The sequence below is a fragment of the Taudactylus pleione genome, unplaced genomic scaffold (assembly GCF_031769625.1).
Source record: "Taudactylus pleione unplaced genomic scaffold, aTauple2 ptg000012l, whole genome shotgun sequence".
Taxonomy (NCBI): Eukaryota; Metazoa; Chordata; class Amphibia; order Anura; family Myobatrachidae; genus Taudactylus; species Taudactylus pleione.
This window is the reverse complement of record NW_028284415.1, coordinates 22,109,657-22,124,551: the sequence shown is the minus strand read 5'-3', so window position 1 is coordinate 22,124,551 and position 14,895 is coordinate 22,109,657. Positions and strand designations below refer to the sequence as shown.

The 14,895-nt window shown below is 39.4% G+C and overlaps 2 pseudogenes; both read left to right on the top strand.

The window, feature by feature from the left end:
* Nucleotides 1-1,592: 1,592 nt before the first annotated feature.
* LOC148542551 (U2 spliceosomal RNA) lies at nt 1,593-1,740 on the top strand (annotated as a pseudogene).
* Nucleotides 1,741-4,562: 2,822 nt separating this feature from the next.
* Nucleotides 4,563-4,734, top strand: LOC148542550 (U2 spliceosomal RNA; annotated as a pseudogene).
* Nucleotides 4,735-14,895: the final 10,161 nt, after the last annotated feature.

Sequence of the window (14,895 nt, the reverse complement as noted above, 5' to 3'; positions counted from 1 at the left end):
GTGCCCAGAGGCCAAGAAGTGTGACATTTGTGATAGGTGCAGATGGAAGAGGAGACAGTGTCTAAAAAACAAAAGGGACTCAGAGTGAGAAGGAAAAAGGAAAGTGAAAAAAACCAAGATTGGAGTATAAGGTGAAAAAGTCTTCTGAAAATTCAGGGGCATCGGGTGATTTTGATATTTCTAAAGGGAAGCAGCAGCAGTTTCGTCAGAGAAAAGTGAAAATAATACCATGTGAATGCCTTAAAAAGTTTACTATGGAAGAGTTGAAGAAAATAGAATTTAAAGAATGGTCTGTGCAACAAGATCAACTGGTTGTGCCTCAAAATTTTGTTCCTTATCAAAGTCAAATAATTGGATATGATCGCTAACAATTATTATCTGACAATCTAATTGTCTATGTTCCTGATGATGGGTTACCACGACGCTGCTTTGCATCGGCGCAAGCCAATGCGCACAAATGCGATTCCACAACACACACATATATATATATATACACACACAGACACTCGTATGTGTATTCATATATGTACACAGATGCTCGTACGCGTATTCACATACAGACATACGCACATTCGCTATTTCAATGCACAGACGCACACATGCGAACGTATATGTATAAAATTGTTCCAACACACTATAAGTTAATAGCCAGAGTTATTAAAGGGAATTTTTAATAAATAATTATGATGTAATATGTACTTAAGTGAGATCTAAGGTTTAGAATATAGTGGACATGTCATGTTTGGTATGATACTAAATCCATGTTTATTTGCAGACATCCGTTTCTATCGGCGAAGGATTCGCATCTTGCATTAGCTAGTTATGGATTATAGGGAGTTATTGGTTAGAATGCTATTCTCTGTTTGCAGTGTTTGTAGCCAGTTAAACTAGTTCTTCGGAGGGAAACTACACAAAGAAGCTGTTGGAAAACCGAGCCATACCTCTGATGACACCATATGAACTGACCAATCACCAGATTGACCAGATGCAAGAACCAATGAAAACATGCCAACTTGTCCTTTTGTTATCCTTGTAACCTGTACCGTATATATGATGTGGGCTGGGCTCAGTGTTCATTCATTCTCCATTTTGGGTGATCGCAGGATTCAGAATTGAAGGACTGCATACTGGGACCAGTAGCGCATGCGTATGTATTGGCTGTACTTATATATATCTTATTGCTTTTTATTCTAATTGTTAAATCTTTCCATTTACATAAATAACTTTTTGTGCTTTGGAACCACACGATTGGACTGGAAGGCAATTCTTTCTTAAGCGACTTGCAGCACTAAATAGCAACTAGGGACTATTAGGAATCAATATCCTATTAAAGAATTTAAGTTACTGTTTGAAGAAAATTGTGTTTTTGTGGAGAAACCCTGATTTATTAAAGGGGACTTAAAATGGCTGCCAGAGACTTTGTTTGGGGCTGATCTTTGTTTTTAGGAGGGAATTTTGTGGGTGGAGTTAATGTAAATTGTGTTTTTTTTTAGTCTCCGAAAGTTAAATAAAGACCAGTATGATGAATGGTGTTTAAACAAGCAAGTATTAGGCCATTATTTCATGAGTTCTGTATGAAATAGAATGTTTAATACACTACTCTGAGTGGTTTAAAAACAATATCTGTTCATATCAGTTTAATATCTGGGGACCATAGATTAAATGGATTTTTAGAACAGGGAGATGGAAAAAGAGCTTGCTCTGTCCAATCCACGCATTGACAGGAACGGTGAACCTTTCCTATTCTGTCATCCAAAAATAGAATTGAACTGTTTAACTGTTTCGGATGACTTTCTTTCTTTTGTCCAGATGTAACAAACTACTGTTTTGTCCATGTCTGCACATTATGCAATCAAATGTGAATACCACCACCTGCTGTTTCTGCACCACTCACCTGTCTGCACTTATTAACACTTCATTTGGTTCATGTAAGTAACCACTTATAATAAACAAGATCTGTTTCTTTGGTGTTGTCTGGTGCCTTACTTGGTCTCCATTTAGGCCTATTTCTGCGACTAAACTCAATATACTCTGTATATTTCTCCTGTGGAGATGTAGAAAAATTGGTAAATTAATTGGACAATGAAAATATACTATGGTTTGAGCCCTGATTATCCACTCCACCTACACAACACCATATTAGGTATTTTTCCCTCCTCATTTGCATCTCTTTTTCACTTTTTTCACCATTGCAATGTCAACCACATGGATAGATTGAACTTTTGTACTCCTGAATTGCCCATCTTTTCATTCGGGCAACTTGGATATTTTTACAAACTTTGTCACACATAGAATTTTGGCAGAGTATGCTCACGTGAATCATTTGAAAGTTGCAGTCATTTTGTCAAGCATTTTTTTTTCAATAATTGGTTTTGTTAGGGGCTTGAATTTGCCTCTTTCAGCGTCATGGGACCATCAGGAGAAGACGTATGATAGAGTGGGTCATGATTTTATTTTTAGAGAATTAGGGTGAATGGGGTTTTCGAGTGGTTTGGTTGATAGGATCAGGGTTTTGTATGAGGGTGCTTGTAGTCGAGTGCTGGTGAATGGTCATTTGAGTGAGCATGTGAAGATTGACTCTGGTGTGAGACAAGGATGCCTGTTATCACCAATGCTTTTCATTTGTTTATTAGAACCATTGTTATGTATGTTGCGAAAAGATAAAGTAGTGCATGTTTTTTTGGTGCCAGGGTGTAAGGGTGAACGTGTGAAAGCTTTAGCATATATGGATGATGTAGTGATTGTAGGTGAAAATATAGCTACATTGGATAGAGCAAAATTAAAAATATATTTTTGTGGTGGATCCGCGTTTAAAGTCAACTGGGAGAAATCAAAAATTAAATGTTTTGGTGGTAATGCTGTTGCGGAAAATCAGATGGAGTGTTTTCAAGGGGGCTAAAAGTTTTGGGGGTAGTGTTTGATGAAACTTTGAAAGGGAAAGAGAGTTGGGATGAGGTAGGGAGGAAGGTGGCCAAAAAATAAAACTTTTGGAATTTCAATTTATGGGAAAGTTCTGGTCACAAAAGCAGTTATCCTACCTATGCTGCTTTACATTGCAAATGTTTTTCCTCCTGGGCTGGGGGTTGTGAAAAGGTTGAACAGAATTTTGTTTCATTTCTTTTGGGGTTCTAGGATGGAGTGGTTGAAAAGAGATTTTGTGTTTAAGGAATGTGCGTATGTGGGAATTCATTTTCCGAATCTGGTATCTTTCTTTGGTGTTAATTATCTCATACAAGTTATATGTTTGTTGGATGGTGAGACGATGGTGGATGGTGAGATGAAAGCAGCGTATATGATGAGATATATGGCTGGGTGGATGTTGTGTAGATTGAAGTGGCGGGTAAAGGATAATTCTCTTCCTATGGCTTATAGAGTGTGTAAGTGGTATGGTGTGATTGAGGTTTTTCTTAAGAAATTTGATTTGTTAGGAGTGGACCTGAAAGACTTGCATGATAAGAAGATTATTATTATTATTATCCTTTATTTATATGGCGCCACAAGGGTTCTGCAGTGCCTTACAAAGTACAGAAACAAATGAGCACACAAGACAGTTATTAACAGTACAGACACAGATGGGGAGCATAGAGTAGTGGGTTAGACTAAAGGATAAGGAAGAGGTTTGTAACATTGATCGTTTGACCTCTCATATTAGTGTGAAAGTTTAGAAACAGCTAAGTGTGCGAGGAGGAGTGTCCTCGGGAATTGTGTAAGGGATGTGAAAGTGGGTTGCATGCTTTTTGGAATTGTGGTTATGCTTAGAAAGTTTGGAAAAAATTGGGTGTGTTATGTAAAGAGTTGACTGGTGCGCAATTTATGGGATGGAAAGTGGCTATGTTTTGGTATTGGTGCATGTGGAAAAGTGAATGAAAGACTGCTTTGTTTGTTTGTGGCTTGTGTCTCTGAGGTTTTGTGGAATGTGAAGAACATATATTTTCAAAAAGGAAGATATTGACACTAAGGAATGTACCCGGATGGCTTTGGGTAAACTATAACTGTGTTATATGCATGACATACTGGAGGAGACTAGGATGCTGAAGGTAGGTGGAAGCACAGAAAATGGAAAGATTGGGTGCTGTTAGACTAATGGAGCATACACACTGTCAGATATGTCAGATGAACGATTGAACGATTTTACCAAAGTTTTGAACGATTTCAACGATTGAACCATTTTTGACTGCATTAAAATGAATGGAATCGTCCAAGTCTGACTGCAAACACATCAGATGTCAGATATCGTTATCTGACAAACGGGAACGCGCATCGTTGATCGTCCATCGTTCAGGTATGTCAGATTTTCCTTCAGATATGAACGACTTTTAAATCGTTATCGTTCATATCTGAAGGAAAAATCTGACCATGTGTATGTACCATAACTTTGTCTTTTTTTCAAGGCTTTCTTGCCAGAGCTTTTGCACTAATTTCTTTCTTCATTCCTATTTTTGGATGTTGTTCTTTAACATTATGTAATGCTAAATAAATTTATTTTTATAATAAAACAAGAAACCAGTGATGTATTGGAGCACTTTCTACCCTTGGTGGTTGTGAAGAATGTTCTGAACTGAATGGTTTAATAAAAAAAAAAAAAATCTGTTCTTATCAGTTTAATATCTGATATGCCCCCTATCTGGGGGCCATAATATTAAATGGATTTTTAGAACATGGAAGAAAAGCTTGCTCTGTCCACTCCACGCATTGACCTGGTATTGCAGCACTTCCAGGACTGGTGCACTTTTCCTATTCTGTCATAAAAAATGTAATTGAACTGTTTAACTGTTTCGTAGATTTAACTTTTGTACTCCTGAATTGCCCATCTTTTCATTCATTCGGACAACTTGGATATTTTACAAACTTTGTCAAATTTCTATATGGGGGACAAAGGACAGAGTATGTTCACGTGATTCATTTGAAAGTTGCAGTCATTTTGTCAAGCATTTTTTTTTCAATAATTGGTTTTGTTAGGGGCTTGAATTTGCCTCTTTCAGCGTCATGGGACCATCAGGAGAAGACGTATGATAGAGTGGGTCATGATTTTATTTTTAGAGAATTAGGGTGAATGGGGTTTTCGAGTGGTTTGGTTGATAGGATCAGGGTTTTGTATGAGGGTGCTTGTAGTCGAGTGCTGGTGAATGGTCATTTGAGTGAGCATGTGAAGATTGACTCTGGTGTGAGACAAGGATGCCTGTTATCACCAATGCTTTTCATTTGTTTATTAGAACCATTGTTATGTATGTTGCGAAAAGATAAAGTAGTGCATGTTTTTTTGGTGCCAGGGTGTAAGGGTGAACGTGTGAAAGCTTTAGCATATATGGATGATGTAGTGATTGTAGGTGAAAATATAGCTACATTGGATAGAGCAAAATTAAAAATATATTTTTGTGGTGGATCCGCGTTTAAAGTCAACTGGGAGAAATCAAAAATTAAATGTTTTGGTGGTAATGCTGTTGCGGAAAATCAGATGGAGTGTTTTCAAGGGGGCTAAAAGTTTTGGGGGTAGTGTTTGATGAAACTTTGAAAGGGAAAGAGAGTTGGGATGAGGTAGGGAGGAAGGTGGCCAAAAAATAAAACTTTTGGAATTTCAATTTATGGGAAAGTTCTGGTCACAAAAGCAGTTATCCTACCTATGCTGCTTTACATTGCAAATGTTTTTCCTCCTGGGCTGGGGGTTGTGAAAAGGTTGAACAGAATTTTGTTTCATTTCTTTTGGGGTTCTAGGATGGAGTGGTTGAAAAGAGATTTTGTGTTTAAGGAATGTGCGTATGTGGGAATTCATTTTCCGAATCTGGTATCTTTCTTTGGTGTTAATTATCTCATACAAGTTATATGTTTGTTGGATGGTGAGACGATGGTGGATGGTGAGATGAAAGCAGCGTATATGATGAGATATATGGCTGGGTGGATGTTGTGTAGATTGAAGTGGCGGGTAAAGGATAATTCTCTTCCTATGGCTTATAGAGTGTGTAAGTGGTATGGTGTGATTGAGGTTTTTCTTAAGAAATTTGATTTGTTAGGAGTGGACCTGAATGACTTGCATGATAAGAAGATTATTATTATTATTATCCTTTATTTATATGGCGCCACAAGGGTTCTGCAGTGCCTTACAAAGTACAGAAACAAATGAGCACACAAGACAGTTATTAACAGTACAGACACAGATGGGGAGCATAGAGTAGTGGGTTAGACTAAAGGATAAGGAAGAGGTTTGTAACATTGATCGTTTGACCTCTCATATTAGTGTGAAAGTTTAGAAACAGCTAAGTGTGCGAGGAGGAGTGTCCTCGGGAATTGTGTAAGGGATGTGAAAGTGGGTTGCATGCTTTTTGGAATTGTGGTTATGCTTAGAAAGTTTGGAAAAAATTGGGTGTGTTATGTAAAGAGTTGACTGGTGCGCAATTTATGGGATGGAAAGTGGCTATGTTTTGGTATTGGTGCATGTGGAAAAGTGAATGAAAGACTGCTTTGTTTGTTTGTGGCTTGTGTCTCTGAGGTTTTGTGGAATGTGAAGAACATATATTTTCAAAAAGGAAGATATTGACACTAAGGAATGTACCCGGATGGCTTTGGGTAAACTATAACTGTGTTATATGCATGACATACTGGAGGAGACTAGGATGCTGAAGGTAGGTGGAAGCACAGAAAATGGAAAGATTGGGTGCTGTTAGACTAATGGAGCATACACACTGTCAGATATGTCAGATGAACGATTGAACGATTTTACCAAAGTTTTGAACGATTTCAACGATTGAACCATTTTTGACTGCATTAAAATGAATGGAATCGTCCAAGTCTGACTGCAAACACATCAGATGTCAGATATCGTTATCTGACAAACGGGAACCGCCATACACAGGACGTATAAGCATCCTTGCCATTCATACCAGCTGATATCTGCCATCCACGGCTGCTCCGCCACTCCTGAGGCTGAAGCGCTGTAAGATCGGGCACAGTGAGACCCGGCCCGGGACAATCAGCGCTGCACACTATATACTCACTCGTAGTGTTATACGAGCAGCCGTATATGCAGGTCTACTAAGACTGAGGTATCCTAAAGGGAACGTGGAGAAGGAGAAATTCAAAAAAATTGTTTTGGAAGAAAATTCACTATTGGGACTTTAATGAACATTATTTATTCTTGTATGGTATAACATATAATTTGTTCTTGTCCTGGAAGGAGCGCAATTTCCATTTGTTTATTTTTCCATTAATGGGTTATAGCTTCTCGGCCTTTTGGCTCAGATCAGGTTTTTTTCCCTGGTCTGGGCCGGAGGTTTGGACATCAAAGAGGGATCGTTTTTTGTATTTTTTGTTGGCAGTGGAGGAAAACATCAGCAGGATGGCTGGATTAAATAATTTGTTTCGTTATGTCATGGACGTGAAGAGGAGGAAAATTTGCGGTCTACATCATATTCTTAAGAATGTTTTGGAGAAGCTGGCTAATGTACAGATAAGTGATGTCATCGACTGTATCCAGGACTTTCCGAATCAGGGGTTGTATGATGTCAGTTTTGTTTCTGGACAGGAATGCTTTAGTGTTTTTGAACTGTTAAGGGATAAAGCTTTGGATAAAATCATGAAAGGCAATCTTGTTGTTCCCTTATTTACTGGTCAAGAAGTACCAATTACTGTTAATGCATATAACCCGATCATTCATTTTTCCTTAATTAAATCCTTTTTGTTGAGGTATTGCAGTTCAGTTAGAGGAGGAGAGTCTTTGCATAATTCCTTTGGGATTTTTACTGGCAAAATTAAATACTGGTGCAAGTTGAAAAAAGATGGTTGAAGTCTTGGGGGAGTTTTGCATCCTCCAGGTAACTTCACCATAGGCGTTTCCTTTTTTTACCCCAACCAGCCAAGATATTGTCGTAAGTGTTTTGAGTATGGCCACACAAAGGAGGAGTGTCAAAGGTCAAACATGCAGAAATTGCAAGAATAGTGGGCAGGAAGCTAATAGGTGCCTTGAAGAGTGTTCAAGTGATTTACTGTATGTTGGGAACCCAGACATACTTGGAAAATCTGCCCAGCATTTACAAAACAGTGTCAAGAAGAGGGCACTCTTTATATTGTGCGAGAAGAGTAAAGGGAAGCAAGAGAAGCAGCATGTAAAGCTGCTAGAAAGAAGAGGGAGCAGGGTGAGGCCGCTGCTGGCGGTACTGTTGTTTCAACTGCAATGAGTGAAGTGTTTGTAATTCAGACTGTGAGGCAACAAGAGGTGGCACAGGAGCCAATCTCCTCACTGGGACATGAGACAGTGCAGGCTGTGATGATGTTGCAGGAGACTGAGCAGAGTGTGGGCTGTGCAGTGTTACAGTCGGTTGTTGCATCAGGAGCTGTTATGGATGGTGTGGAACAGCTGAAAGAATATGCAGTCAGTGTCAGTCAGCAAAGTACTGGCAATATAAGTGAATTTGAAAGTTCATGTGAAAGTCCAGGTCCTGCTTCTATGTTAGTGGAAAGCATGGAGTCAGATGTAGAGAGTAGAGTATCTGATGCACAAAGTTAACCTGTGCTCATCAGGAAAGCAGCACAGGAGGAAAGATCAGCAAAGAAACCCAGGATAGAAGGGGTTAATACCACCCCTCTCCTGCAGTTGGAAAGTCCTAGAATTACAGAAAACATGGCCATCTCCCCAGATTATGTAGGTCTGGACTCTATTATTTATTTGCATCAGAAACAAAAATTGCTAAACTGGCAGGGCAGTAAGATTACTCAGAGATTGGGTGATATCACAAGAGAATAGAATGTGTTTTTTTTCTCTTCAGTTTTTTGCTCTAAAAGTATCCAAGGCTGACTAATGTGGATACTTTGGGCCAAATGTAATAGGGTGAGAGTTTAGAAAATGTGAGAGTTTAGCAGTAAACTCTCACATTGGTTGAGTTTTATCTTCAAAATGGGAAAATATCTGAATGAGATTTTAAATCGTGAGAGTTTTTTAAGTCTAAAAAAACATGCAAGTTCACTCTGTTACTTTGTTTTTGGACACTATTACATTGACAAAGTTTAAAAAGTGTCAGAAACTCTCACTTTTCTAAACTCTCACCCTATTACATTTGGCCCTTTGTCTTTAATGAATTTATGTCTTCCAATATTGGCAACATTAGTATAAAAGTTGCTACAGTTAATGTTAGGTTAATTTCCAGCAAACCAAGGCGTGCTGCAGTGTTGGATGATTTAAAAAATAAAGGGGCAGGGGGGGTGTGGCCTAACTCCTGAACAGAGCAGACGTGTTCTCCTACAGCTCCCTATACCACCCACCTATAAGCCTGTCTCCTGCTGGACCCCGCTGCCTTAGTGGGTCCACTTTACCACCCCCGACCACCTGCTGCCCCGCTGACCCTTTACCCGGACTCTGGGAGTGACCTGAGGCTCCGGAATCGCTGAGGCCTACACCTCTTCCAGAAGCCCCGGCCTCAATTTTGGAGCTCCACAGACCAGAGCGGGCCGGAGCGATTGCAGTCGCCGCTGGACGGGACCGCGCTCTCCATACGCTCTCCGGACCCCTGCTTGCAGCCAAAGACTCCAGGTGAGGCCGCATGTGACCCCAAAGGACCTCCTGAAACACCCACGATTGGAAGCGCGGGAGGCCGCCATCTTCCCTGCAGGACTCCACAGCTTGGTGGTGACTCCGCTTGGGGCCTGAACTTGCGGGTGTCTGACTCTGACTTTCACTCTCACTGACTTTCAATGGCTTTACTGCCGCTGCACTACTATTAGCACGACTTACCTTTATCAGGGGATATTGGAGCTGCGAGCCTTCTCACTCAAGTGCCCACAAGTTTATACTGCAGCCCTGCAAGCTGCATGGTGCCTGTTTACAACCACTATTGACAAGCCCCATATAGGTTTATTGGCCCTGATTTTTTTTTTTTGATTTTTTTTTATTTATTTATTTATTTTTTTCCCTGCAACCCTCCATATTACAGAGGTCTAAACAGTCAATCCCAATAGACTGCAGACTAATAATATTGTTTTTCTATTATATTGTTGTACATACAACTCAAACAAAAACCTAGATCAACTAACTAAACCATATTACAACCTATATAAAGAAATAAAGATCAAGTGACAAGGAAAGAAAAGTGAGATGAAGAAATTATTTGCTCTTAATTCTGAAGTACTGGCTCCCTCTTGTGACGACTTGTTGTAATTTCACTATCTGTACAACTACAACACTCTTTAACAGTTCCATTTAACATCTCAGTACCTCATTTATGGCTCCCTAAACAACAGATTTCATACCCTCTGGGAGTCTATTCACTGGCCTTATCACCAATCATCTCCCTGACCTCTCTCCGACAGTAAACTGCCTTAACATCATGAACAGATCCAATACGAGAACCAAGAAACCAAGTGGCGTTATCGCTCAACATTTCGCGAAAACCGACAAAATGTCACAACCGCAAAATTCTACCTCTCCCTCACTCTCGCTTCCAGATGAAGATAGATCATCTTCCCCTGCCCTTTCTACCAAGGACGATATTCTAGCCCTAAGATCACTAATCACCGATTTTAAAGATTCCTTGGAGACCAAACCTGACAAAGCAGTTTTATCTATTAAATCAGATATCTCCTCCTTGGCCTCTAGAACGTCTAAACTGGAATCACGTCAGGATATTCTTCATAAAGCTCAGACTGAGACCCACAAAGACCTAGATCATATAGCACAAGAACTTTCGGATCTTCGCACGAAAAATGAGGATCTTGAGAAACGTGAAAGGCGAAATAACCTCCGTATTCGAAATATACCAGAATCCATAACCTCAGAATCTTTGGAACCGTACCTTTATAGGATGTTCTCTTTTATCCTCCCAGATCTGGGCTCTCGTCACATGCCTCTGGAACGGGCACATAGAGCACTCAGACCCAAACCTCGGGAGGGCGACCCCCCGAGAGATGTCATTATAAGATTTCTCAGCTTCAAAGATAAAGAATCTATCCTAGCCCCAACCCGAGGCAAACCTCACGTCCTATACGAGAACACCAAACTTCAGTTTTACCAAGATCTTGCACCTACCACAATAATTAAAAGAAGAGAACTCAGAGAACTGACAAGAGCTCTATGTGATCGTGGGATTCGATACCGCTGGGGGTTCCCCTTCAAACTTATTATCGATCTACACGGAAAAACGATTATTATTCGAGACCCTAGAGAGGGTAAAGACTTGCTGAATCACCTTGAAGAATCCGGACCCCCTCCTCATTCAACTAATGACAGCACTTGAACTTTTCATTAATCAAAAATGAAAATACACTCGTCTAATAGGTTTTGTTAATTTACATAGATCCTACTCAGTCATACCTATTACCTTGGTTTTTTGACTCCCACTCATACATCAATATCTAAGTCGGCCTATATATATATATTTTTTTTGTCATTATAGGCTTTTCTTATTGCAAAATTTAAACACCATGATGTTTTTGTTTTCCTACCTATATGTTGTTTATCCACAAATGGTTCATCAGTCGTTTACCACATATTCTAGAAAATGTCTTTCAAACTTATTTCAGTTTAAAATTATAGCGAATGTCTTATTTTACGGTTCTTTAAGTTCTTATTACTGGATTATATATACTAATTATATGTTTTTTCTAATACAATATAGGCCTTATCATACATTTATTATTGTTAGAACACACCCAGAGGGTTCTATCTAAATCCAATTCTGTTTAGATTAATTTATATTTAACCAGTGAATATTTTGCATACTAAAATCATTATTATTTTTCTTTTCTGTTTGCTACTTTTTTATTTTTATTATTTACATATTCCCTAGAGGTTATAGAGATCAAGTTTCTTAAACCTCTCTGGACTCTTAAGTCCTAATCTCTGATCTCTGTATGTGATATTCTCCGCTAGACTCGGGGATTTCATAACCGATCTTCTTCCTTATCCCCCTTTTTTTTTTCTCTTTTCTTCCTTCTTTCCTCTCCTCCCTTTACCCCGTAGGCGAGTCGGGACCCAACATTTATTTACTTTCCCCCTAAACCTAATCTTGCATTCTAAAATCCATCAAAATGCCTTTGACCTTCGCTTCTATGAACGTCAAGGGTCTCAATACGCCCCAGAAACGATCACTATTATTTTGCTCCATTCGTGGCCTTAAAGCTGGCATTGTACTCCTACAGGAAACCCATTTTCGTGCTTCCTCTCACCCGTCTCTCCAATCTAAACATTTCTCAAACGTGTTTTACTCCTCCAGTCCGACTAAACACAACGGTGTAGCTATACTAATCAACAATAAACTACCCTTTGTTCAAGACTCTGTCTTTACCGACACAGATGGCAGGTTCATTATTATAACAGGAAAATTGGGACATATAGACCTGACGATAGCTAATGTATATGCTCCTAACACAAACCAAATTTCCTTCTTCAATTCATTTTTTTCAACTCTAAATAAACGAAGGAAAGGTTGTCTCATTGTAGGTGGGGACTTTAATGCGGTTCTTAACCCAGAACTCGATAAATCGCACTCTCCAAATCGTCCCCAATCACATCAATTAAGCAAATCTCTTAACAAACACCTATGAGAATCGGGACTTTTTGACGCTTGGCGAGCATTTAATCCCTCCTCTCGTGACTACACTTTTTTTTCTCCCCCCATCAAACCTATTCTAGAATTGATCTATTTCTCTGTTGCACTCAATTTTCAGAACACATAGTCAATTCCTCTATTCTACCCAATACGTGGTCGGATCATTCTATTCTTACAATTGCACTCAATCTCCTAGAGACACCTATGTCTAAACATCCTTGGCGCTTAAATGAAACGCTTTTGAGGATACCCCAATTTCAAGAAAAAATTAGATCTGCATTGACCGATTATTTTTCTATTAATAAAGCAAATTCCCCCTGTTCACCCTTAGTTTGGGAAGCTCATAAATCAGTTATACGCGGACGTATAATTAGCTATGCCTCCTATAGAAATAAGACTAATAAACTTCAATTAGCTCATTTAACTGAAGAAGTTCAAAGATTAGAATCCTCTCACAAAAACAATCCTTCTTCCCATATTTATAAACAACTCACATCAGCTAAAAATGATCTTAACGCCCTTCTGGCTGAAAAAACAGAGAAATCCCTCCGCTGGCTTAACCAACGTTTCTATGAAAAAAGTAATAGGGCGGACACTCTACTAGCTAATAGATTAAAATCCCGGAAAGCTAAATCTGCCATTCAAGCCCTTAAAGATGACAATGGGGAATCTCAATACAACCCAATAGCCATAAATACTATTTTTAAGACCTATTATAGCCATTTATATAACCTTTCAGAATCAGCCAGTTCAGATCCCAATGCTGACTCTCAAACTGTAGATTATTTATCCTCATGTGATCTCCCTTGTATTGACCAACAATTGTCGGGAACACTTGGTCTCCCCATAACAGAAGAAGAAACATGTAATGCTCTGAAATCACAAAAACCATCTAAAGCACCTGGCCCTGATGGATTCCCAATTTCCTATTACAAAACGTTTCAAGCTTCTTTAATTCCCCATCTTACTGAAATGTTTAACCAAATTTTAAATGGTGAAACTTTTCATCCCTCTACCACAAGAGCTACCATCACGGTCATTCCCAAACCGGGTAAGGACCCACTCCTCACCTCTAATTATCGACCCATTTCATTACTTAACGCGGATTTAAAAATCTTCGCTAAGATCCTGGCAAACAGGCTTAACCCCCTTCTACCCAACCTTATTCACCCGGATCAGGTAGGCTTTGTTCCGTCCAGGCAAGCACTTGATAATACTAGGCGAACAGTGGACATTATCCACTATATAAATAATCATCAACTTCCTTCTCTTGTGCTTGCTCTGGACGCGGAGAAAGCCTTTGATAGGGTTTCCTGGTCATTTATGATGCACACGCTTACATCTTTTGGTCTCGGGGGTAAATTTTTACAAGCTATTAAATCCCTTTATTTTAATCCAACTGCATCTGTTCTGGCTGGGGGGATACTCTCAGATCCTTTTTCTATAACTAATGGCACCCGACAGGGTTGCCCGTTATCGCCCCTTATATTTGCAATGATTATCGAACCACTAGCTAGGAGAATACGGGCTAATCCTGACATATCTGGTGTAACTATTGGAAACTCTCAATACACTCTCTCTTTATTTGCTGATGATATTCTTCTTACTTTGACCAAACCACTTACCTCTCTACCAAATTTATTCCATGAATTGTCCCTATATGGAGACCTGTGGGGCTACAAAGTCAATCAAACTAAATCTGAGGCTCTTCCCATTCACCTCCCGGGTGATCTGAAACGGCTATTGCAATTGAATTTTAATTTCCATTGGAGAGTAGACTCTTTGCGATATCTTGGTGTTAATATTACTAAAACATATGATCACCTATATAAAGCGAATTATCCTCCTTTGTTTAAAACAATTGAACAGGATATCCTGCAGTGGAAAACTTATTTTATCTCATGGCTTGGGCGTATCAATGCCATAAAGATGAATGTTTTACCAAAATTGCTTTATCTGTTTCAGACTCTACCTGTGGCAATACCAACCCAAGTCCTCAACCAACTCCAATCTTTATATTGTAAATTTATATGGAACTATAAGAGACCTCGTATACGTCGAGATATCTTAGCTAGAAGACCATCAGACGGAGGCCTAGGTTTGCCTCTTTTGTCACGCTACTATAAAGCTTCCCATTTGAGTCAGATGGTGGCCTGGCATGCTCCTAGTTTTACTAAACGCTGGGTTGATATCGAAAATGATTTAGTGGGTTATGATTCAATCTCACATCTGCCTTGGTTACCTTTCAAACTCAGACCACGCACTGCCCTCTCCGTACCAACTGTAGCTCTGACACTCCTCATATGGGATAATCTTAATAAAAAACTCTCTCTCTCCACCTATCCGTCTCCTCAAACCCCCATAT